This window comes from Hibiscus syriacus, unplaced genomic scaffold (assembly GCF_006381635.1).
Source record: "Hibiscus syriacus cultivar Baekdansim isolate YM2019G1 unplaced genomic scaffold, ASM638163v2 tig00110500_pilon, whole genome shotgun sequence".
NCBI lineage: Eukaryota > Viridiplantae > Streptophyta > Magnoliopsida > Malvales > Malvaceae > Hibiscus > Hibiscus syriacus.
Window position 1 is genome coordinate 1,739,826 of NW_024062762.1, and position 27,378 is coordinate 1,767,203.

At 34.0% G+C, this 27,378-nt stretch overlaps 1 long non-coding RNA gene and 2 pseudogenes across 1 annotated transcript; 1 reads left to right on the top strand and 2 right to left on the bottom strand.

Moving 5' to 3' along the window:
- Positions 1-1,182: 1,182 nt before the first annotated feature.
- LOC120129416 lies at positions 1,183-19,662 on the bottom strand. The gene is made up of 3 exons (XR_005516737.1): positions 19,542-19,662; positions 2,597-2,603; positions 1,183-1,192 (listed from the first exon to the last, which is right to left on the bottom strand). It is a non-coding gene; the product is annotated as an uncharacterized LOC120129416 (long non-coding RNA).
- On the top strand, positions 15,096-19,382 carry LOC120129415 (annotated as a pseudogene).
- A 62-nt stretch (positions 19,663-19,724) lies between the features above and the next one.
- On the bottom strand, positions 19,725-23,083 carry LOC120129449 (annotated as a pseudogene).
- Between the last annotated feature and the right edge of the window lie 4,295 nt (positions 23,084-27,378).

Below are 27,378 nucleotides of genomic sequence, written 5' to 3' on the forward strand. Positions count from 1 at the left end.
ATTCATGCTTATGCGAATTTAGTTTATTGTTAGTAAAATTGCACCTCATTAGTTTGATAATTGAAATTATTTATGTATGTCCTCAGAAAAAGGCGGAAACATACGAGAGTATTTGAAAAATTTGTTGAAGGCCTCTAATGTTCCGGACTTGTTAGAAATAACCCTTTTTCATCGGATTAATTTCGTTTGTCGGTACATTATTTGAACATTCTTGTGTATTTATATTTTGGTGTGATTATATTGTGTGTATATTTTCATTAATTATTCCATATTTGCTTCTCTGTATACATATACATTTGAGGATTGTTGAAATATCAATACTAGTTATTAATGTATTTTACATCTGCTTGCAAATGTATCGAAACACATTACTATATCATTGTTTTCCATGATATCCACAACAAAGTTTTCACACTTTTTAATATTGTGTATGTACTTTATGTCCAGAATGGAAGAAAAATGTGTTGATACCTTGTCAAAAAGTGTCGACATTTACACGTCGGAACCCAGAATTATAATATAATAGATAATTTTGTAATATAACCGGTATAAATATACCGGTTTTATGAGCGAATAGGTCTACAACCTATATCGACACTTTTTAATATTGTGTATGTACTTTATGTCCAGAATGGAAGAAAAATGTGTCGATACCTTGTCAAAAAGTGTCGACATTTACACATCGGAACCCAGAATTATAATGTAATAGATAATTTTGTAATATAACCGGTATAAATATATCGGTTTTATGAGCGAATAGGTCTACAACCTATATCGACACTTTTTAATATTGTGTCGGTACTTTATGTCCAGAATGGAAGAAAAATGTGTCGATACCTTGTCAAAAAGTGTCGACATTTACACATCGGAACCCAAAATTATAATGTAATAGATAATTTTTTAATATAACTGGTATAAATATACCGGTTTTATGAGCGAATAGGTCTACAACCTATATCGATACTTTTTAATATTGTGTCGGTACTTTATGTCCAGATTGGAAGAAAAATATGTCGATACCTTGTCAAAAAGTGTCGACATTTACACATCGGAACCCAGAATTATAATGTAATAGATAATTTTGTAATATAATCGGTATAAATATACCGATTTTATGAGCGAATAGGTCTACAACCTATATCGACACTTTTTAATATTGTGTCGGTACTTTACAATAGGAGTCATGTTGATACTTACGATATATGGAGATCGTTGTCATTCCATTCCGTCTTCAAAAAAATCAGTTGATGTAGGCTGTGTGCTTGTACTCAAACTGAGCTTGACATGAGGACATGTTAGTTTGTTATGTCCCTCACCGTTGCAGTACCCACATCGCCTAATTTTCTTCTCGACCTTGTTCTTCGACACTTCTTTTCGCTTGCGTTGTTTTTGTTGAGGGTCACGAACATTGTTTACTACAATGCTCTGGTTGACTGAATCATTCAAACCAAACGAGTTTTCTAATTCTTCTATTAGTTTTTTCATCTCATCTATTGCGGTTTTGAAAGACTCGTCTGTCTTTGATGCAATGTAGCATAACCTACTTGACGTTGAACGTAGAGCAGCGAACCTTGCCATTTGCATCACTTCTGGAGACACATTCAAATCAACATAGCTGGGTGCAGAAGCCTTCGCATCATTAGTCCACCTACTTTAAATCAAAGTCCCGGGCAAATATGTGTAGTCCAAGTGCTTCAAAATGTGAAGTTGATGATGACACGGAAGTCCAACGGTCTCGAATTTTTTGCAGGAGCAAATTAGAGTTTTCGTACGAGAATCAAAACTAATTTCAAATTTCCTATTATTTTCTGCGTACTTTGACAAAATATAATGTTGACATTCATCTGATAAGGACTTAATCTCTGCCTCAATCCGGTATAATGTCTCCCGTATAAGTTCATCTTGGAACACACGAAAAGATTCACGGGTAAAAATCGCAACGGCATGGCTTTCAAGGTCGACCAGTTTTGTGATTTGGAAGGGCTTCATATGGGAACTTAAGTAATCCGCTTTCAACTCGTTCATACGCATTCTACTAATTCCATCTTGAATTACACGAACAACATCTAAATATATCTTCTTGTGTTTCAGTGCAATAGCTAGTGAAGCATTCATAGACTCGCACCTTTGTGTTGAGCGAATATTGGCAAAGAAATGACCGGTTAGATATGATTGTGCCCATAAGTGTCGTGTATTTCCATTCTAAATCACCCATGGATGCTTTTGGATGTTGAATTCTGAAACAACCGAACGCCATTGAATATCAAATTCCTTGGTTGTCCACCAGGAAGCCATGCATTTTGAGAATGCTGCTGTAAACTTTGAGTCACCAATGTTAGCTTGTGCATTGCGAGAAAGATGCCAAGAATATAATATGTGCTTAGCATAAGGGATAACATATTTGATAGCCCTCTGCATTGCCCTATTACCATCGGTGACAACTGAAATAGGTGATTTATTCATCATGGCTTCTAAAAAATTCTGTAGCACCCACTCGAAAGATTGAGGCGTCTCGTCAGCGATTATGGCAGTGGCAAACACAATTGTGTTATGGTGATGATTGACACCAACAATAGGCATAATTGGTCGACCATACAAATTAGCTTTGTACGTTGTGTCGAACGCAATTACATCACCGAAGCATGTGTAATCCAATCTCGATGTAGAATCCGACCATATAAGATTATACAATGCCCCCGATTCATCTACCGAGTATGTCATAAAAACTCGGGATCATCATGTTTCTTATAATCAAAGTAGGCAATAAGCGCATTCACATCCCCATCGAAGATTTCCTTTGCTTTACCTCTTTGAAGTGCATTGTAGAGGTCTTTATGTGTAAATCCAACATTATGATAGCCCCCTGCCTGCTGCGTTAAATAATTCATTACTTGTGACGTGCCAACACCGACCTCTTTCAATGTTGTTGCCTCATCAATATCAGCCTTACTTACAGCTCTATTAGAACGCATAAATGGTGTCATAGCAGGTGTGCACAATGCATGATTATGTTTCTGATCAGACTTACTTATAACCCACTGATCGTTTGTATTTGTTGCTGTAACTACGACTCTAGCCTTACATCCTGTTCTTGTGACTGGCGTATGAGCACGTTGACGATCAACAGTATTGACTTTGATACTCAAAACCCTTCTTTGGAACAACAAAATTCTTGTGTCTTCACATTCCCTTCCACGTCAAGCCGTGTTGTTCCCTTACGTGCACTAAACCCATGTTCCCGTGCGAATCCCTTGTAAAAGTACCAAGCTTGATCACGTGAACAGAAGAGCTGACCAACCAATCTGTCAGATTCATCAACATTATGTACTTCATGGAATTCCTCGGTTGGCTTAACATTGTCTACATCAGTATTATCCATGGCAAAAATTTTGTTGTGCAAGTTCAGTGGTCCAGGAGTTGATGGAGATGTAAGCAAAGGTTCATTTTGAACATGTTTCAGTCGTGCTGCTTTCAATAGGATGTAGTATTGGTAGTGGTAGTTAAAGGGTGGGTACAACATTAAATTCGCAGTACATATTTAGGTATGTACAATAACTACAAGTATATATTATCATTAAATTTAGGTATGTACAATAACTACATATTTAGGTATGTACATCTTTTGAGTGAGTTTTAAGATATTAATTTAGTAATTATATGCGTCTAATGATTTATTTTTTACGTTACGATATATATTATTATTAAATTAAAAACAATAAACATATATATTACATATTTATTATTTTTTGGTTAATATTGTTAAATTTAAATTCTAAATATTATTTTATAAAATATCAAAACAATCAAATAATTTTTTGTGCAAATGAAATTATTAAATTAATATTGTAGGTGGAAAACATGAAACACTATTAAAAAAATTGAAACATAAATTACATAACTTTAAAAAAAGTATCGATCCTTTTTATAAAAAGTATGAACACTTTCAATATAATAGGTAAAATATGATGTAATAGGTAGCGCTTATATAATGTAATAGGTAGTGCTTATATTGTAAAGTATTTATCCTTTTTATAAAAGTGTCCATACTTTTTTCATGTGGAAAACATTAATTTATGGTTATCTTTTGAGTGAGTTTTAAGATATTAATTTAATAAATTAAAAACAATAAACATATATATTACATATTTATTATTATCTTTGGTTAATATTGTTAAATTTAAATTCTAAATATTATTTTATAAAATATCAAAACAATCAAATAATTTTTTGTGCAAATAAAATTATTAAATTAATATTGTAGGTGGAAAACATGAAACACTATTAAAAAAATTGAAACATAAATTACATAACTTTAAAAAAAGTATCGATCCTTTTTATAAAAAGTATGAACACTTTCAATATAATAGGTAAAAATATGATGTAATAGGTAGCGCTTATATAATGTAATAGGTAGTGCTTATATTGTAAAGTATTTATCCTTTTTATAAAAGTGTCCATACTTTTTTCACTGTGGAAAACATTAATTTATGGTTATCTTTTGAGTGAGTTTTAAGATATTAATTTAATAAATTAAAAACAATAAACATATATATTACATATTTATTATTATCTTTGGTTAATATTGTTAAATTTAAATTCTAAATATTATTTTATAAAATATCAAAACAATCAAATAATTTTTTGTGCAAATAAAATTATTAAATTAATATTGTAGGTGGAAAACATGAAACACTATTAAAAAAATTGAAACATAAATTACATAACTTTAAAAAAAGTATCGATCATTTTTATAAAAAGTATGGACACTTTCAATATAATAGGTAAAAATATGATGTAATAGGTAGCGCTTATATAATGTAATAGGTAGTGCTTATATTGTAAAGTATTTATCCTTTTTATAAAAGTGTCCATACTTTTTTCATTGTGGAAAACATTAATTTAAGGTTATCTTTTGAGTGAGTTTTAAGATATTAATTTAGTAAATTAAAAACAATAAACATATATATTACATATTTATTATTATCTTTGGTTAACATTGTTAAATTTAAATTCTAAATATTATTTTATAAAATATCAAAACAATCAAATAATTTTTTGTGCAAATGAAATTATTAAATTAATATTGTAGGTGGAAAATATGAAACACTATTAAAAAAAATTGAAACATAAATTACATAACTTTAAAAAAGTATCGATCCTTTTTATAAAAAGTATGGACACTTTCAATATAATAGGTAAAAATATGATGTAATAGGTAGCACTTATATAATGTAATAGGTAGCGTTTATATAATGTAATAGGTAGTGCTTATATTATAAAGTATCTATCATTTTTATAAAAGTGTCCATACTTATTTCACTGTGGAAAACATTAATTTAAGGTTATCTTTTGAGTGAGTTTTAAAATATTAATTTAGTAATTATATGTATCTAATGATTTATTTTTTATGTTACGGTATATATTATCATTAAATTAAAAACAATAAACATATATATTACATATTTATTATTATCTTTGGTTAATATTGTTAAATTTAAATTCTAAATATTATTTTATAAAATATCAAAACAATCAAATAATTTTTTGTGCAAATAAAATTATTAAATTAATAATGTAGGTGAAAAACATGAAACACTATTAAAAAATTGAAACATAAATTACATAACTTTAAAAAAAGTATCGATCTTTTTTATAAAAAAGTATAGACACTTTCAACATATTATAATGTAATAGGTAAATTTGCAATGATATCGTTATAAATATACCGGTTTACTTATAAAATAGGTCAATATAAGCGCTACCTATTACATTATATAAGCGCTACCTAGTATGTTATTGTACTTTATAATATTTCCGGTTAAATAATATAACATAACCGGTCTAAATTTTAACCGGACACTTGTTTAACCGGTCACGCCGTATATTAGCCATTTTTTAGGCGCCGCACCGCAGAACTATCCAATCAAAGTGGCATAAATCATTATCATGATTTTATATGATTATTTAAATTATTTTTTTAGTAAAAATAAAAAATGATATGAATAATTAAAATATTAAAAATATGCCGAAGAAAAATATATTGATCACATCTCTATAACTTATCTTTTTTTTATTTTCTCAATCAAAATTTACACATTAATTATATGAATAAAGAAGAATTATCTATTTTTAATGAATTGATGTAAAATAAATAAGATAACATTACATTAATATAAAATTGATTATAAAAGTCACCACAAATAATAAAAAATATTATAGATTAAATTAGTATTTTAAAAAATATGAAAATACAACATATTTAACAAATACAGTAAAATACAATTTAATTAATAATTATGTGTATATATTTATATTTAAAAGTTTGATTGTGTTATATTAATATGATTAACATCAAATATTATAAAGTGTGAACAATAAAAAAAATATAACATCTCTAAACAATTAAAATCATTTTTTATTTTTACTAAAAAAACAATTTAAATGATCAGATAAAATCATGAATAACAAGAAGAACACTTTACTTTAGCCGACATCGATATGATTGGGAAAATTCCCTCGTTCCCGTAAGAAAACCTTATCGAAAAACAAAACATATATGGAACCTTTGGAGGAAGACCGCCGGAGGAGAAGACGGAGACCAATTTACAACCATCTTTAGAAAGAACCGAATATCGGGCGAATCTGAAAGAACAAAGAAATCCAAAGAAAATCAAGAACACAAAGGATGGAAATATCAACGATAGTGTTACAGAAAAAGAAGAGATGGATGCCGATAATCTATTAGAGAGAGACATGGCCGAAGCATCCGGCATGAATGAAGTAGAAGAAATTGAAAGCGCAATACAAAAAGAAACAGGAGATAAACCAGAAATAGAGATAAGAGGGAAGGCAACTTACGCAAGCATGGTAGCCAACACATCTAGGGCAAGGAAAACGCTAAATACAGGCTGTGGTATTAATGATGATGAAATTGTGGTATTGGATGAGGACTACGTTATCGACAAATCGGGTGCCTTCCCAACAATCAAATTCTCGGAAAAAGTTCATGATCAAATTGATAAAAACATGAGGAATGTCATCATCGTTCGGCTGTTAGGACGGATGATAGGATACAAAGCCCTGCTAAATCGGATCCAAGCCCTATGGAAACCAATTGGAGAAATACAACTAATCGACCTAGAAAACAACTATTTCTTAGTCAAATTTGCAGATGAAGATGACTATACAAAGGTATTAACAGAAGGGCCATGAACAATATATGGAAGCTATTTGACAGTCCAACCGTGGATTAGATCATTCTCAACTTCTGAAAAACATCCATCACAAGTGATAGTATGGATCAGGTTGCCAGGACTACCTTATAGATACTACACAAAAGCACTTTTTCGACTAATTGCTTCAGTAGTCGGACGAGTAATTAAAGTTGATTATAACACTCAGGCGGGGGAAAGAGTTAAGTTTGCAAGAATCGCGGTTTTAGTAGATCTAAACCAACCACTAATTCCTTGTATTGGAATAGATGGATTCACACAAAAACTAGAGTACGAGGGATTACAATAGATTTGCTTCCATTATGGGGTTTATGGGCATACAAGAGAGCAATGTGCAGCATATCAAGTACATATAGAATCTAAATGTGAGGAAGAACTTAACGAAAGGAACAAAAACAACCATAACCTTGCAACAACATCAGAAGAAACAATGTTTGGACCATGGATGGTGGTGGAAAATCGTCGAAGAAAAACAATGACGACACAAAAGACTGAGAAAGACAAGGCAAAACAAAAGTCTGAAATAAGGGGCTCTCGTTTCACTATTTTGAGCGAAGAAGAGAATAGTCACATGGCTGAAATAGAAATAAGGACAGATGATAAAAAAGATAATGAGAACAGAACCAAACTAGTAAATGGAGAAACAACAAAAAGGAACCTACCAGATCATCAAACAAGGAGAACAAATCGCAACATGAACAACATGGTACCAAAACTAACAAAGAAAATGCACGAATCGGACAGTATAAAAAATGCAATAGAAGTAATTCCAATGATAAAAGGACAGAACATGGAAGCAGTGGAACATATAACCACAGCAGGGAACGGAAACCACACAGCCATAACCATAAAAGAACCAAGCATGGGAAAAAAACGCATGGGACTAAATTCCCAAAAGGGGGAGAAGAAGCTGGAATGATGAGAAAAGAAAACAATGTGAAAGGATTAAAAGTAAAAAAACAAACAACTTTTCGCCCTGCAAATCATAACATGATCAAAGAATGGGTACATACGGTATCTAATAAGCTATCCACAGCCTCGAATGATGAACATATCAATATTGAACCATAAACACTAGTTAATGTGCCAATACGCAAAAACATGGTGATAAAGGATCAATAGATAAAGAACAGTGAAGTGAAGGGAGACACAGAGAAGTCCCGGTTAATTGCCGGACAACAAGGATACGAAACCTCACAAATTCAACTAAATGACTAGTTTCATGTTTTGGAACTGCCAAGGAGCTGCAAGCCCGACCTTCAAAAGAATATTTAATCTCTTTGTTAGAGAACACAGACCAAATATGGTTGCATTATTCGAAACAAGAACGAGTGGAACAAAAGCAGACAGAATAATCAATAAACTAGGATTCACACAGTCACTTCGAGTAGAAGCACATGGATTTGGAGGTGGAATTTGGCTACTTTGGGAAGAAACAATGGAAATTGAGATTACCCATATATCAAATCAATTCATTAATGGTATATTTCGGCCTAAGGAAGTGAATACATGGGCACAATTCACAGCAATTTATGCAAACCCAAACGAGTCTAAAAGAAAACATCTATGGAGCCAACTAGAAGCACTAGCACCAAATGATAATACACCTTGGATCCTGGGGGAGATCTCAACGTGATATTAGACGTAGATGAAAGAAGAGGAGGTGCGTCGACACACACAAATGGAAGCCGATTATTCGCCAATTTCATGCATTCTACTGGATTATTAGATTTAGGATTCCATGGTCCACCATTTACATGGAATTGTAGGAACCTACAACAAAGACTAGATCGTTGCCTCGGAAACACAAAGTGGATTTCATCATTTCCAAACTCACAGGTATTGCATCTAGATCAAATTGGTTCAGATCATCGACCCCTTCTCCTAAGGATGACAACAGACAAACAAGATCATAAAAATCGACCATTCCGCTTCATAGCAACATGGCAGGAACACCATGAATTTAAAGACTTTATCAAATCCATATGGAAAGAAAACGGGGAACTAAACGAAAATATTAGCACATTCAAAACTGAAGTGGAAAAATGGAACTCAGACGTCTTTGCTCATATAGGAAAAAGGAAAAAAATCTTATTGGCACGACTGAGAGGAATAGACAAAGCTCTACAACGAACACACTCAGAATTTCTGGTAGAGTTGGATAAACAATTACGGACAGAACTCGACACTGTACTAGACCAGGAGGAGAGTTTGTGGAGACAAAAAGCACGGACAAAATGGATACTGGAAGGGGATCGAAACACTGCATTCTATCATGCCTCAACAATAACAAGAAGAAGAGCAAACAAAATCGAAACCTTAAAACGCGAAGATGGCAGTTGGAGTACTGATCAAGAAGAACTTAGAGAAATGGCAAACCAATTTTATACCAATCTATTCTCAAGAAATGAGAATCCTAAATACAATTATGAAATAAGAGGCAAGTTCAAAAAAATAGAAGAGCATGAAAAAGAAAGCCTTACACGAGAAGTAACCAATTAGGAAATCAAGGAAGCTATTTTTGGAATGGGACCACTTAAGGCACCTGGAAATAGATGGAATCCATGCGTTATTTTATCAGAAAAATTGGAGCTTAGTTGGGAATTCAGTTTGTATGATGATCCGAAAAATATTCACATAAGGAATAATGCCAGAACAACTCAATCAGACAATACTGATAATTTTACCAAAAGTAGCTAAACCAGAAAAACTGCACCAGTTCCGACCGATCAGCCTTTGTTCAGTGCTATATAAAACAGTCACAAAAATCATAGTTAATCGTCTGAAGCCCCTGTTACCAGAATGGATATCAGATAACCAAACCAGTTTTGTTCCGGGTAGAAGCATCATTGATAATATCATAATAACCCAAGAGGTAATACATTCTATGAGAAGGAAATCTGGAAAAAATGCTGGATGGCAATAAAAATCGACTTGGAAAAAGCATATGATAGACTGGAATGGAGTTTCATAGATGATACATTACGAGACCTAGGTATCCCAGATGCTCTATGTAATCTTATTTACCACTGTGTTTCGACAGCTTCGACACAAATATCGTGGAATGGATCATTGACAGACGCTTTTAAACCATCAAGGGGGATAGGACAAGGCGACCCATTATCTCCTTATATTTTCGTTCTATGTATGGAGAGACTATCACAAGCAATTAAAATAGAAATCGAAAAAGGACGATGGAAACCATTCCAAACATCAAGAAGCAGCCCAAAGATATCCCATCTATTTTTTGCAGATGACATGATTCTATTCGCAGAAGCCTCCTTAGACCAACTCAATATCATCAGAACAGTACTAGAAAGATTCTGTGAAGTCTCGGGACACAAGGTAAGCATTGCAAAGACAACAATTTTCTTCTCTAATAATGTACAAACAACACTGTGAAATCAGATAAGCACATCATTTGGATTTACTATGGTTGATGATCTAGGGAAATATTTAGGAGTACCAATATTACACTCCCGAGCCACCTCGAAATACTATTATTACTTGGTACAAATGGTTCAAACTAAATTAAGCGGATGGAAGGCAAAAACATTGTCACTAGCTGGTCGAATTACACTTGCAAAAGCTGTTTTGGCAGCCATCCCAACTTACACCATGCAGACAACAGTATTACCCAAAAAATATTTGTAGAGAGCTGGAAAAAATCATCAGACAATTTGTATGGGGTAAAATAGATGGAAAAGGGAGGGTTGCCATTAGTAAAATGGGAGGAAGTATGCCAAAAAATATCGGATGGAGGTCTTGGATTTAGAAAGATAAAAGGGCAAAATGAAGCATTTATAATGAAAGTGGCGTTTAATCTAATAGCAAAAAAAATGCATTGTGGGTTCGGGTTCTCAAGGCGAAATACAAATGCAAAGATGAGATACCGACTAATATTAGAAGCCAAAACTGCTCCAAACTATGGAAAGGGATAAGCATGGTATGGGAGGATGTCCGAAGCAACATAACCAGAATAATAGGAAATGGGGTACATACCGATTTTTGGAGAGACCACTGGATTGCAGAAATAGGGCCATTAATAAATTTGGTCAATCAACGAGACCATAATCAGGTGGGAAAAGCAACCATAAAAAGCATGACTGATGAAAATGGTAATTGGAACTGGAGGCAGATTGAACACCTTCTACCACTGCATATACTTCTGAGACTGGCAGCGATTAAAGGACCTCACACAACTGCAAAAAACGATAGAATTGGATGGTTAAAGAGAGATGCTCGTCAATTCTCTGTCAAAACAACATATGAAGTTAGAATAAAACAAAGGGAAGATACTCAAGAACCTATATGGAAGGTAATTCACGCATACAAAGGGACACAAAAGCTGAAAACATTCCTATGGCTAGTCTGCAAAGGTAAAATTCTGACAAATGCAGAAAGACTTCGACGACATCTTACAATTGATGGTAATTGCCCAATCAGTGTGACACAAATAGAGGATATTAACCATATTTTTTGACACTGCATTACCGTGACCCCTATTTGGACAACACTGGTGAAAAACGAGAGATTACATAACTTCCTAACAATGGACATAAAGAATTGGGTTGAAGTGAATTTAACAAGACCAAGCATGTTTGCTAAAGAAAGTAAAGATTGGGAAATCCTATTCGGATCGGTATTATGGAACATATGGATCATGAGGAATTCGATTGTCTTCAACAATCCTATGGAAGATAACACAGGAATATTAGAACGAAGCTGCAGGATGACAAACTCAATAAACAATGCAAATAGAGAAAGAGACCAGGCAAACAAATCACAGCCAATTGAATTGGTTGGTCCAACAGTTTGGCTACCTCCATCAGAGGGATGGGAAAAACTTAATACAGATGCAGCCCGTAGAAATACAGATGGAAAAGCAGCATGTGGAGGAGTAATCAGAGATTTGAATGGAAAGTGGAGGAGTAATCAGAGATTTGAATGGAAAATGGAGGATCGACTTCAAAAATTTCATAGGAATATGTTCTACAATGGAAGCATAATTATGGGGAGTATATACAGGGCTAAGATGTGCATGGGAACAAGGAATCCAACAACTCGTAGTTGAAGTAAATAGCCTCGAAGCAATACAGACACTGAAGAATAGCACAAACAAAGAAATAAATATTACCATAATACTGTACATAAGGGAACTGATAAACCGGGATTGGAACGTCAGATTGCAACATGTCCGAAGAGAAGGGAATAAAATTGCTGATAAACTAGCAAGAAGCGTCAATTTCGAAGATAGCCAAACCAGAATCTTACATGAGCCTCCTGCTGATATAAGCCAACTCGTGATTGAAGAATGCAATTAGGTTTAAGTAATTAGGTAGTTTTCATTTTCTTACCAAAAAAAAAATCATGAATAACGATTTATGCTACTTTGTTTAGAAAATAAAATTAAAAAAATCAAAATAAATTGATAAACATCAATAAAATTATTGTGGCAAGATCACAAAAAGATTGCATCAATAAATATCTTTGATTATAATGTTTTGTATAATATTATAGATTTTATTAATAATTATTACTGATAAAAAAATGGTTCAATAGCTAAGAAAAAAGGTAGATTTTACTTTACCGATAATTACTGTATCAAATTTGCATTTATTATTATTATTATTATTTGAATTATAAGATTTAAACTTTTAACGTTTAATTCTTATGTTAAAGACTATATCATTAAACTTTAATAAAAAAAAGGCTATTGGTTTTTATTGGAAACTAATTCAACCTTCAATAGGGTTTTCCAAATTATTGCAATAAACCTTAATTTTTGAGAGAGGAAAAATTATCTATTTGAATGTCATGAGTATTATTTATTATTTAGGGTTTAAAATTTTGAATGTAGGATATCAATGTTTAGGGTTTTTTTGTTACACTCCCGGTTCTAAGGCTTTGTCCTGACTACTTCGGATCGACCCGCGTCACACACCTAGTTTTGGTGGGTAAGTCTCCTAACAAGGATTTTCTCTTAGTGTTTAGGATCTTAATGTTTAAGATGTTTAATTTTTAGGGTTTTAGATTAAAACAAGTAAAGGTCATGGAGTATAAATCATATACATAATGTGTATCAAATAAATTCTCTTAATTTCCATTGAGATTTTTTAAAACATATTTCATATCTATTTTATTAATTTATATTCGAGATTTATGATTTTCTTTTCAAAAATATCTTCTTAAATTATAATTATTTTAAAAATGAGGCGTCTAATTTAATATTTAATAAATTAATATTTTCATGTATATTTTGCATATTAGGATGCAAGTTACTAATCAATAATTATTTTTGAACCAAAAAATTGTAAGAATAATTACTACTATTAAAATCTTAAAAGTGGTTCAGAAAAATCACAAGGCATTATTTGGAAGGAAAAAAATACTAGACGTTAAGGATGAAATTATAATTTATTCATTTTAGGGGGAACAAAAAAATAAAATGAAAAGTCTTTGCGTCTCTGTGATTCACACATAAGGAAAGAAGAATCAAGGTGACGTGGGCCCCACGTAAACAAAGAGAAGATTTTTGTTAACGATTTCTGTTTTTTTCACCAGAAGAGCATACACGTAGTGAACTGTTGTTGGCTAGTGGAGACAATGGTACAGTGTGACATCCTGGGGTTATTTTAGATATTGTATATTTTATTGCTAGCAATTATCTAGATACATCCAGGCACGCTACCATTCTTGTCTTGGATGAGTAGCTTCATCCGATTAACTCGACTTATTCTAATTTAAATAAAAATTTTAATCTTTGAATTAATTAGTATTACTTGTTTAAATTTGGTTTAATGATCATAGATATTTTCATATATTTTAAATAAATCAAATCAATTGTATTTTTACATTTAATTAAGCTGTTAGTAGCTTTCCAGAAAAAAAATAAAAAAGAAACTGAGAAAATAAAGAGAACGAAAATTGCATAGAAGAGAATAATTATGTTCACACCCCTACAAGTTTACCTTTTTTCATTAAAGCCTCCGTATCTTTGCTCTCTCTTTTTCATGAATATATATATATATATATATATATATATATATATATATATATATATATATATAAGGAAAAGTGGAAAGAGTTTAGTTCTTTTTGGTATCTATTTTTTTTCATATATTAATTGCAATCATTTATTAATCATAAACTTTAAATTTATATATTTAACATATTCCTTTCCCCATCCTCAAAATTCTAAAATAACCCCTGCACGGGTAGTTATATTATCTTGCAGACTAAGGCGTTTATCAAACCACTTCATCGTAAGACACTGTGACGTATAGGAGAGTTGCTTTTCCCGGTAGTTCACTTCCATTTAGATCACCCCTGAAAAAACCTCTTGAAGAACCCTGATCGCTTTCATGTTGGGGTAAAATTACATATCGATAATGCCCAGATTTGAAAAAGCTACTTCTTGCCCTTTTTTTTAACTTAAAATAGATACACTTAAAACTTACACTTACTGAATCCTTGAGTCAAACTGAAAAGCGTACGTGTGATATTTCTCGCTTGAAGCTTTCCTTCCTTAACTTCTTTCGTCAGATGCTTTCCATTAGCTCTCAACTAACGAACAAACAAAGCAGACCGATCAATCAACGGGTTTTCTCGTGGGCGAAGGGGGCTAAATATATAAATTTAAAATTTATGATTAATAAATGATTGTAATTAATATATGAAAAAAATACCAAAAAGAACTAAACTCTCTCCACTTTATATATATATGTATATTCATGAAAAAGAAACTAAAAGATACGGAGGCTTTAATGAAAAAGGTAAACTTTTAGGGGTGTGAACATAATTATTCCAAAAATCATATATCAAATACATAAAAACACAAATATTAAAAAAAAAGAGGGAGAAAAACGACTTCTCTTCTCAATATTATACATATCTTCCTTTGTCATTCTCTGTGGGCATCAACAGGTCATTCTCTTCTGTGCAATTTTCTTCCTATTTTATTTTCTCAGTTTCATTTTTTTGTTTAAATTTTTTTATTTTCTGGATTATTTATCTATTTACTATTTGTTGTTACAGGTGAGTGAAAACAGAGAAGGATCTGATGTACTTCCCGGTTGATCTTAATTATACACAAGATCATGATGGCCCTTGAAAATAAAGGTTTGATTTTTTCTTCTTAAGTTGTTCCTAGGAATTTTTGGATTTAAAGTTTTGAACTTTGATCTGTTTTGAGTTATGGGTTTTAGTATATTTGATTGAATTTTTTCTTTGATTCCTGGGGGGTTTTATGCGAATTTTTTTGGCTTTATCTTGATGGTTTTTGATTTGTTCTTAAAAAGCCAGTTCCTTTTACTGTTTTATTTGTTTATTGTTGAGATCCCTTGGCTTTATCTTCATCTAGGTTGCTTTAGTTTTGAGTATTTTTTTATTTGAATTATTTAAATCAAATTTAGGAGTTCCCCCAGGGTTCCTGTAGGACTGGTGTGAGATATGGTGTCTTGAAGGTTTTTTAAAACTCTGGCCTACCATTGAACATTACTAATGCCAACTGAAAGTTTATGTTATACTCTTTTTTTATTCTGGTGACTTGGAAAGTTGGACCACTGATTGGATAAACAAAGAATTATATATCGGCTTAATCGCAAAAATGTTGTATTAACTTGGTTTATGTTACCCTAAATTGGAGGTGTCAATTGATTCTGTTGTTTATTTATTGGAATGAGTGGAAGATAAGTATGTAATTATTGTTTTACGTATTTTGTTCTAAGCTGTCTGTTATTTGACCGAATCTACCTTCTTTAGCCTTAAGCAAGCCGTACTGTGTGGAGAAGATTTACACGGTGTATGGTACTATTTCTAGATAATTTGTAACCTTTTTTTTGCTTGTTAGGATCTTTTGTGGTACCCTTTCTATTGAATAGCCTCATTGCCATACACATCCCTCATGGTGAAGTTACTCTCTCTTTGTCACAACGTGGTCTGTTTAGGTTTCGGATCCCTAAAGTACCACGAGACTGTTAGTTCATGGTGTGTGGTGACGGGTTTAGGTTTTACTGTTACCGTCTCAGCTCAGTTTCATTAGCAATTAGGTGTAAATTTGGGCTTAAATCAACCAGTGGGTAACATTCATGTCTAGAAAGTTCCTGCATGTTAGCTACAAGGTTTATGTTAAATAAAGATATTAATAAAATGGGTCTTATGTTGACTTTATTTCAGGCGAAGTTTGACACTCATTCTTCTAAACAAGTAGAAGGGTGTTTATTCCTTCATTTGGCTAATCTGCATGTCGTTAGGTCCTCAACCACCATGGCCAAATGAGATTGGCTAGGCTTTGTGAATGAAGTGGTAGTCTATTTTTTCCTCTCTTTTATTTCTTGGCGAGAGAGATGATAGTATTGTTGATGGTCTAACATTTGAGTATTTTTAATGTGCTTAGATTAACTCATGGTATCAGTTTTACTCATTCTCTGAATTGCATAGTGGTCCGATTTAAAGATGAGCTAACTCTCACCAAGAGGTCAAATGTAGGTTTTAAAAATGAGCTAAATGGGAATCTAGAGAAATACAATCCTCGCACCATACCCATTGTACGAGGCTTCATACCTAGTAAAATTCATTGCCCATAATATGCTTCCATCTGATTTTGTGATGATTTTCAGAAATAGTGGCACCTTCTAAGCTGTTCCTTTCACCGTCAAATTAAAAGTTTAATGGAGGAATATATTCCTGGTAACCTCTCTAGTTATTCATTTGTTGAACCTTATTTAGCTCACCATTTTTTTGTAAAAGGTGATGGGCCATTGCCAGAGGTGGTAATGCATGATATGCATTTCATCTGATCTAATATATGTTATTCTTGAGTGAAGTCCGTTGGTGAGATAAAGGCTTTTAACATGCATTACAAGTCCTTTCATCCTTTTTTTGTTTTTTTTTTGGTGCGTACGAGCCTTGTTGCTACTGGTTTATCTCTCACTGGATTCCCCTTCTGCTGATGTTGGTTATTGCTTGTCGTTACCATTTTCGAAAGCAACCTCATCGTAGAATTTCCTTTCTTGTTCTTTATGTGCTGTCAAATTTGTGAGTAAGTTATATTTTATTGGAAGCCATTTTACTCGGACTTGGGTGTGTCAAATACAATTATATTGTCGGTTTGGGTGTTTTCAAAATTTTCCTTTTTTCCATTCATTTCGAGGGTCCTTGGATGCTCATGTCTGAAAATGATGTCTGAAATCATAATACTGGAGTTGTTCATCACAATCAACATATCTTGAACTTCTGAAATCATAATTACAATGGGTCATATTGGTGACGATAAATTAAATTTAATAATATGCTGATGTTTATGCTTATTTATTTTATGCAGAAACAATGCAAAACTGTGAGGCAACCTTAAAATGCCTCCAGACGAAGGGGATCCCGTACAACCTGCAATGTACTGGGAATTCCATTGAAGGTATTCCCGAGCTTAAAGATGAAATCTGTAGTCACCCGGGTGGGGATGTTGTAGAACCGGTTTGCTCTTTGAATGGACAGTTTATGGAGCTTCCAAATGAATTTTACCACAAACCTACCCTTCAACATGAACCTGACTCTTGGCCGACCTTCTATCCCGACACTCATAAGCTGCAGTCATACCCACCAAATGCTTTTGGGAGGCAGTTTTACCAATTTCCCATGGATAGCCGATTTCACTGTCCGCCATATAATATGGTAACTCAAGGATACCCGTATGAATTCCAGTTCCAAGATTTTCAGTACTTCGTGGTCATAGACTTTGAGGCTACCTGCGACAAGGAGAGAAACCCCCATCCACAGGAGATAATCGAGTTTCCTTCCGTCATTGTGAGCAGTGCTACTGGCCATCTGGAAGCATGTTTTCAGACATACGTCCGACCAACTTGCAACCAACTCCTGAGTGATTTCTGCAAGGATCTGACTGGCATCCAGCAAATTCAGGTCAGTTCCAAATTCCTTATGACTTTACCAAGACCGGGAAACTAGTTAGCCTATATTCTAAATCTGCATTTACGTGTTCTAGGTAGATAGAGGCGTTACTCTCAGCGAGGCTCTCCTTAGGCATGATAAATGGCTTGAGAAGAAGGGCATAAAGAACACCAACTTCGCCGTGGTGACATGGTCAAACTGGGATTGTCGGATAATGTTGGAATCTGAGTGCCAGTTTAAGAAGATCCGGAAGCCTCCTTACTTTAACCGGTGAATGGATTTGATATGCGCTTATTTTGGGTCACAAGAAAATTGTGATGATGTTGTAGCCGTCAACATTTATATTTATTTATTTATTTATTTATTTATCTTGGTCTTCTTTTGGCAGTTGGATTAACTTAAAAGTTCCATTCCGTGAGGTTTTTGGTGGTGCACATTGCAATCTGAAGGAGGCGGTCGAGATGGCAGGTCTGGTGTGGCAGGGGCGTGCACATTGTGGTCTTGACGATGCTAAAAACACAGCTCGCTTACTCGCCCTCTTGATGCGCCAGGGTTTTAAGTTTGCTATCACGAACTCTCTGGTGTGGCAGGCTAGCGATGGTCCGGTGACATGGAACCCGATCCCTGAGAACACGGGTTTCTCTCCTCATCACCCCCACAAGCCTAAGGATCAACAAATTCCCTATTCCAGTACCGCCCTTACTGTTTCTGCGGGGTGAAGAGCAGCAAAGGAATGGTTCGGAAGCCCGGACCAAAGCAAGGAAGCGTCTTCTTCGGCTGCGGGAACTGGACTGTCACCAGAGGTGCTCGCTGCCACTACTTTGAGTGGGCTTCTCCTAACTCGAAAATCTGCTCAAGGGTTTGTCCATCTTTCTTGATGGCATCTCAAGCCCTACTTAGATTGTCCTGTAAAAAATGAAAAAAAAGGTATAAAAGCAATGGTAATGGGTTGTCTCCTCGTTGAAGCACATATACCTTAGGTTGCTTAACTGCTGGCTGAGGGTTCTTCTTCTAGGAAAACACCGTATTAGTCCCCGGCATGGGTGCTCTGGGCCATGCACGGAACTAAAATTGGAGCTTCGAACATGTTTAAAGCTGACTTGTTTGACAAGAGAACAAATCGGTAATGTGAGGATTTGGCTTAGTTAGGATTAATGCATTTACATGCTTAAAAGAACATGGTTAAATTACCATATAATAATCTTATGAGATAGGGACAGCTTGATTTCCTATGCTTTTCTAATGAGACTCGGCAGTTTGTGCTTGCAATTTGTTTCTCAACTTTCCAACAATCTTACATAAACAGGACTGGTTTTGGCTTGGTCTTCTTGCTTTGCACCAGGTTGTGAAACCCCGAGCTAAGTGTGCAGCTTATCGATCTAAATTTTTTGATGGTACACATACTAGAATTATTGTTTTAGTTGTTTTGCAGCCATTGAAGGATCATAGGAGGGCTTATCCGGGTAGAACCTCAGTTTCCCTGCCATTGAAGTTGGTTTTGCCATGAGATGAGCTTGGTTTTGGTTATGTTTTGATTATAATCAGTAATTCAGGTCCAAATTTATGTTTAGTTCATATAAAGATTAAATTACAAATTGCAATGCTTAACATAGTTTAAACCAAATTGTCATCAATACCAAACATAGGTAAAGAGAGGGAAATATAACAACAATGATGGGAAGTATTTTAAGAACTTGGCAGAAGAAACCTTTGTGCCATGGGATGCTTGGCTTCAGATAGTTCATTAGGCTTCAGTACTTCAACAATTTCACCATTCACAAGAAGGCAAACCATATCTGCAACCCTTTGGATTTGCTTGATGCTGTGAGAAACCATTACAACTGTCATCCCCCTTTTCTTCTTGAGCTTCGCTATCACATCCTCTATGTTCTGTGTCGAGATCGGATCCAAGGCACTTGTTGGTTCATCCAGCAGCAAAACCGTAATTCGGACCAATCAATATCACAGCAAAGAAACTATGTTATTTTGAGGTAATTGGTCAGAAAAATCATGGAATCTGAACAAAAAACATGGCAAATGCGGCAAAGCTTGAATACAACACATCAGCTGGGGCTTGGGGTAATGGCTTCCTCAGCAAAACCCGAGTTTGAGATGTCAATATACAACAAAAGAAATCAAGCTTTTTGAGGTAATAGGTCAGAAAAATCATGGAAACTGAATAAAAAACATGGCAAATGCAGCAAAGTTTGAATGCAACACATCAGCTGGGGCCTGGGGTAATGACTACCTCAGCAAAACCTTAAAACCCAAGTTTAAGAGTTCAATATCCAACAAAAGAAACCATGTTATTTTGAAGTAATGAAACATGGAAAGTGCAGAAAACATGGTTACCTCAGGTTCATTAGCCAGTGTCCGAGCAAATGCAACTCTTTAAGCTTGACCAACAGATAATTCACCACCAGTTTTACGGAGAAAGGAGGGATAGATCTGCAAGTGTTAGCAACTTGGAAACTTCAACATCACTTAACTTCTTCCCTCTCAAGTTTGGTCCATATCGAGTGTTATCTGCAACAGTACCTAGAAAAGATCCACACATCTTTACTTTGCATTACATTGACAAAAAAAAAAGCACTATATTTTTGTTAAAATTTTATCAAACTTCCCATCCAAACAAATTCAAAGAAAAAATAAAATGATTAATTTAAAGGTTTGTGATCCAAATAAAATTTGAATTTAAAGTTTAGTGATCTAAAATGTAAATTACTCCAAGCTTAAGCGATTCACAATAGAAAATACCACAATTACTCATGAACTATGATATTATGTGTAATGTGATACATAAACTTTGATTTTGGGTAATTGCATACATAAAGTTCTGTTCTGTTCAATTTTTATAAATTACTAAAACATTTATCGATTTAGCATCATTTATTTACATATTGCATACATAAATAATTATATTTATCCAATAAATAAAATAATTTATCTATTTTAAAATATGTACAACTGAATCAGAACAAAATTTTGATCTGTTCACATGAACCAAAATCAAAGTTTTTTTGACAAATTCTATGAACTTTATCAGGTTAGCCATTTTATCTCTTAAACATTAATTACATTCTTCTTCACTATCGACCTTTAAATCTTCTATCAAATTGACCCAAAACTGACAAAGTAGTTGCACTATTTTGTCCTTATTTGAATGCTAACATCAGTTATTTGTCCTTTTATGCCATGGTATCATTTTTTAAAAAAATATTAAAAATTATAAAAAAAGAAACGTTGATATTATCATCCCAACAAGGACATATTAGTTAATCTTTCAATTTTTAAATTTTTTTTGATGGTGTGATATAAAAAAATAGTTGACAGCCAATTTAAAGACGATAGTATTTCATCATATTTAAGTTAATTTAATAAATAAAATAAAAATTTGAAGGCTAAAAAGAATATAATAAAAATTTAAGTGTTAAAATGAATAACTGATAAAATCAAATACCTAAAAGCGGATTATTTTATGATATTTATCCTAATTACAAATTCTTAGCTAAACCTTAATTAAGAGTTTTTGTAATAAAAATAATTTCTTAATTGACATCTTTACTCTCTACTTTCCCCTTACTTTTTGTTCAAAGACAGTTTTTCCCCCTTCAATGTGATTTCATTAGGGTAAATTACATGCTTGAACTCCACTCTCCCTACTATTTCACTCCCCGTACTTTTTTTTTTTTTTCAATTTACTTACTGAACTTTAGACATTATACTTTTTTGGTCAATCGACCGTTTACTCCGTAACCGGGTGCTTATGTGGCCTATTTTAATAGTAAAACATGCCATGTAGGACATATAATTAAAAAGATAAATTACATGTTTACTCACTGTACTTTTAATTTTTTTCAATTAATACATCAACGTCATAACACCGTTAGAAATTTAACGATAGAGTAACCAAAAAAGTTCAATGTCTAAAGTTTAGTGAGCAAATTGAAAAAAATTGAAAGTATGATGAGTGAGATAGGAGAGAAAGTAAAGTTCAGTGAGTAAGCGTTTAATTTACCCTTTCATTTACTCTTGCAATTGATTCTTCAGCTCTTGCAATTCTTTCGGAGCCATACGATAAGGTGCCATTGCAATCAGAGCTGTTCCCGACATCACCTCAATTTGAAATTCTACCTCTCTATCTGGAGGTAATCTTGGCAGCTCTGCCGAGAAAATATCAGAAAATTCTCGGATTATTGGAATCTTATCTAAACCTTTTTCTTTAGCTCTTGCATCTACCATATTTGCAAGAAAACCTTGACATCCCTGAAGCAAGAAAACCCTGACATCCCTGAAGCAACAATTTCTTTGCCGACATCACCGATATTATATTTACTAAAGGACTAACTCTCACCGCTCACATTCACTTATGTTCCTTCTAGACTTCTCAGAGTTACCTTTTTCAATCTACAATCAATATTCCCATAGTAACGAAACAACCAATCCATTCCCAGAATTACTTCAAACTCATCAAAGGGTAGTTCTATCAGATTAGCAGGGAATTCAATTCCCTGAATCCTTATGGGACACCCCTTACAAACCTTATTTACCCAAGCACTATGCCCTAAAGGATTTGTTACTACCACATCATTATTCGTAGCTTTTAATAGAATTCTTAATTCTCTTACTAATTTACTACTAAAATAAGAATAATTGGAACCCGAATAAATCAATACCAATATCAATTTATCAAATAGCTGGAAGGTACCTGCTACAATCTCGGGATTATCACGGTCTTCACTTGTCTTTAGATTATATACCCGAGTGGTTGAGCAGATTTCTGGTTGTGCAGATGATTCAGACTGGTTCCTCTCTCTACCTCTTCCTCCTCCTCTTTGCGAGGAAGAACCATCTCTCTCCGATGGTGCAGACTCACCAACCATCAATAGACAATCCCGAATAAAATGTCCGGTATCTCCGCATCGGAAACAAGCTCCGGAAGCCATCCGACATGTCCCAAAATGATTCTTTCCATAATGTTGGCACTATCTTGCTTGACCTTGATTGGATCTCCTAGCACCGGATCCCATTAATTGCGTCTGTCTAGCTCTCGCCTAACTTGCTCCTCTAGCAGAGGATGCAACTGATTTTGATCTAGCTTGAGGTCGAAATCTTGAATCTCTTCCTCTTTTTGGTAATTCAGAGCTTGAAGAAGCACTCGTTCTCTTCAAAGTCTGAACTCTTTGATCCCTAAATCTTTCATTATGAGCTCTCTCAAGAGTTTTAGCACAATTAACCACCTCCTAGAATGAGAATAAGTTCAGTACTATCAATATCTTTTTCAATCTAGGGCGCAAGCCTTCCACAAACCATTCACAAGATTCTTTCTACAAGCTCAACTGCAATCCAACTCAGCTTATTAAACTCACACTCGTATTCATATACATAGCGATTTATCTGCTTCAAGTTCATAAACTCCTGCTTCATTTGCCGGATAAATTGATCTCCAATATACTTGTGCTTAAATTCTTCCAAGAACAGAGACCAAGTTAACTGGTCACTTGACATCCTCATGGTGACGTTCTTCCACCATATCCTCTCTTGTCCCCTTAGTAAAGATACAACCCCATCCAACTTCTCTACTTCAGATCAGTGGAGACTATCTAGCATGATTTTTAGATCATTTAGCCAAAGATCCACCGCAACCGGACCTTCCTCGGCTTCTCCCTTAAATTCTGGAGATCCTAATCCTCTAAACTCTTTTGTTATATTCACTCTTTGAGTTGATGGAGCAGGAGGTTGGAGTCAGAATAGTGTCAAACGTCCTAAAAACGTATCCTGGTCTTGTACAGGCACTCCCTAAGATGCTTGTCCTTCACCTTGCCTGGCTAGGGCAGGTAAATTACTACTTTCCGCTGGCCTATCCTCTCCCGCTTTATTTCTGGAGCTACTATGTTTGGACATTTAATAAAATAAACATATCATTCTATTAGTAAGACATAATACTCATTTTTAAATCAGATAAGAAGTTATCACTTAAAGTTAGCATGTATTCATTTAAGGACACTTTGGACTCCGGTTTATGCCTAGAATAGGCTAAACCATAGTTCTGATACCATTAAATATAACACCCCCAACCTGTACCCGACCCAAATACGAGTCCGAGTTATCATATTACCTTTTAAGACCATAGACTTGTACAAAACAATAGAAAATTTAAACTTATATTATGAAATCCCATAATTTACATTAGTTTAATAAAAAAAACTTATAAACATAATCAGAGAATACACAACTTAACATTTGATTACATGCCAACATTGAATTACACAACAAAATAACATACTATTTACGTTACTTATGATCTGATAGTTACAGGAAAATGTCATCCCAGCTGTCTAATCTTGCTTGACTACCTTCTTAGCTCGACGTGTGAAACACTCACACGCTAAGTCATCGACTTAGTGATGTAGAACAATAATAAAAATAAAATATAATGATAATGCCATAATGAAATGAAGTATAATGAAACACACATTTTATCAATGCAATTTATACCATAATGTTTCTTACACATAAGCCTATTAGATTATCAATCATGAATTCATATTAATAAGTTCATTAGCTCATGATACCATACTAAGAACCTAAGGTATATGAGTTTATTGAGGTTGTGCACTATGCTGTCACCACAACTCGTATAAATGCACCGAAGTGCCACGTAGAATTGCACCAAAGTGCCGCGTAGAAATGTACCGAAGTGCCATATAAGATGTCCATAAGGACCACATAGAAATTCCTTGAGAATCATATACATATGCCAAGGATCAAGTATGTGTCTCAAAAGACCTCATATATGTTCAAAGAATACATATATGTCCCGAAGGACCGCGTAGACCCTCTACTCTTGGCATGCCAACTATACCTATAGTTCTCATCTACATAACATTGGCTTTTCACAATTCACATAGTATATTTTATAGACATATAATTTCTTACCCTTATCACATAACTCATGTAACTTTTCATGCATATTCATTTAAAACATGTCACATAATGCATATAGTATAAATTCATATCATGTATCATAATATTAAATGAATTATATGTTAAGGTATTGAATATAGACTTATCACAAGTGTAAAGATGAATATACTACTATAATCATGCTATGCATATGCACTCACCTAGATCTCTTTGTCTTTCCCTCGATCGATCTTTCTTGCTAATTGTTCAGGAACTTGTTAAGGCTCAGTATCTACATAAATATAATTCCCAAGACCATTATCAGAAACCTAAATATTATAACTCGATCCTTAACTATTTAATGAACAACTTTTCCATTTTTCCCCTAAGAGGTATCGGTACCCCTATGTATGGTACCGATAATTCCCTTTAGAAGGTTATCGATACACTACTAGGGTATCTGTACACAAATTAAATTCAAAATTCTAAGCTATTGATACCTGCCTGTTGGTATTGGTACCCAAGTATCGGTACACTTCCTTTAGGTATCTCTACCTCATGAATTTGTTCTTCAAAATTGTTCTTAGGGTATCGGTACCCATTCATAGGGTATCGGTACCCCTTGCCCAGAACAGGCTTTTTCACCCAAAAATTCATCAACTTTTCACTAAAATTCATCCTATAAATCTCCTGTCATACCACTAAAATCAACTACAACCATTTTAATTAACTTCTATCATTCCAACACCTTATTATCTCCCATATTTCAACCAAATTCTTAAAACTAAGAATCTTACTAAATTTTCCATGTAGTCCAAACTTTTTTCTAACACTTATAACTTCTTATTCACACCAATAACAAGTCAAATTCAGCTCCTAAATTCATTTAAATCTTCTTATTCAAATTTTCACTTATACACCTCTTACCTTGAATCCTCTATATTTTACAATTCTTTGAGTTTCTAAGTCCCTTTTTATCTGCATCATCTTTCCTAAGGATTTATTAATCAAAACCATACTTGAATATTAAGGTTTAACCAAAAGAAATCCAACTTACCTTGGCTTATGTAGCTTCACATTTGGAGAAGAAGAAAGTTGAAGAAGAGAAGTATGGAAACCTTTGTTTCCCACAATTGTGTTCCACGTGGGTTATAAGATAACCTCAAATAATATTTAATTAATTTTCTTACTCAATGACCCATTTGCCCCTTAATTCTTTATTCTCTTGCTAAATCATCCTACACAAATATTTCAATTAAGTCCTTGAACTTTTCAACTTATCTATTTAGTCACTAAACTTTAAAATCTCATAATTTGGTCACTAACCCGGTATTGAGGATGTTACAGTTGGCTTGGTAACTGTTATTGTAAGCAAATTCAGCCAAAGGTAAAAAGTTATCCCAGCTACCCCGAAAATCAATCACACAGCCCCACAACATATCATCCAGAACTTGAATCACTCTCTCAGATTGACCATCAGTTTATGGCTAGAATGTAGTACTAAAATCCAATCTCGTACCCAAAGCCATATGCATCGCCTTCCAAAATCTCGAAGTAAATCTCGGAGCTCGATCAGAAATGATAGAGAACGGGACACCATGCAATCTGACAATCTCCAAAATATACAACCTAGCCAGCTTGTCCAACGTATAATTTACCCACACAGGAATGAGGTGAGCCGACTTTATAAGCCTATCAACTATTACCCAGACCGAATTCTTTTTCAAAGGGGTCAAAGGCAACCCAGTAACGAAGTCTATAGTAATATGATCCCATTTCCACTTAGGAATCTTGATATGCTGTAACAACCTTGAAAGATGTTAATGTTCTATCTTAACTTGCTGACAAGTCAATCATCTAGCGATAAAATCAGAGATTTCTTTCTTCATGCCAATCCAATGATATCTCTCTCTCAGATTCATGTACATCTTATCTCTACCGGGGTATATAGTATACGAACTACTGTGAGCCTCATTAAGGATAACCTGCCTCAACTCAGCATTATTAGGCACACAATATCAACCCTTAAAGCATAAAACTCCATCTTGATCAAGGGCATAGTCTGAGCCTGCTCTGCTTGCATAAAGATGGGAAGTAAGGAGCTATCAAGAGGTTGCTTAGATTTGATCTTTTCGGCCAAGGTCGGCATTACCTGTAATTCAAGTAATAGAGTGCCATCATCATAAAGTTTTATTCTGGCAAACAAAGAACTCAGATTGGCTATAGTCTTCTGACTCAGAGTATCCACAATGATATTAGCTTTACATTGGTGATAGTTAACCACACAATCATAGTCCTTTAGAAGTTCAAGCCAATGATATTGTCTCAAATTAAG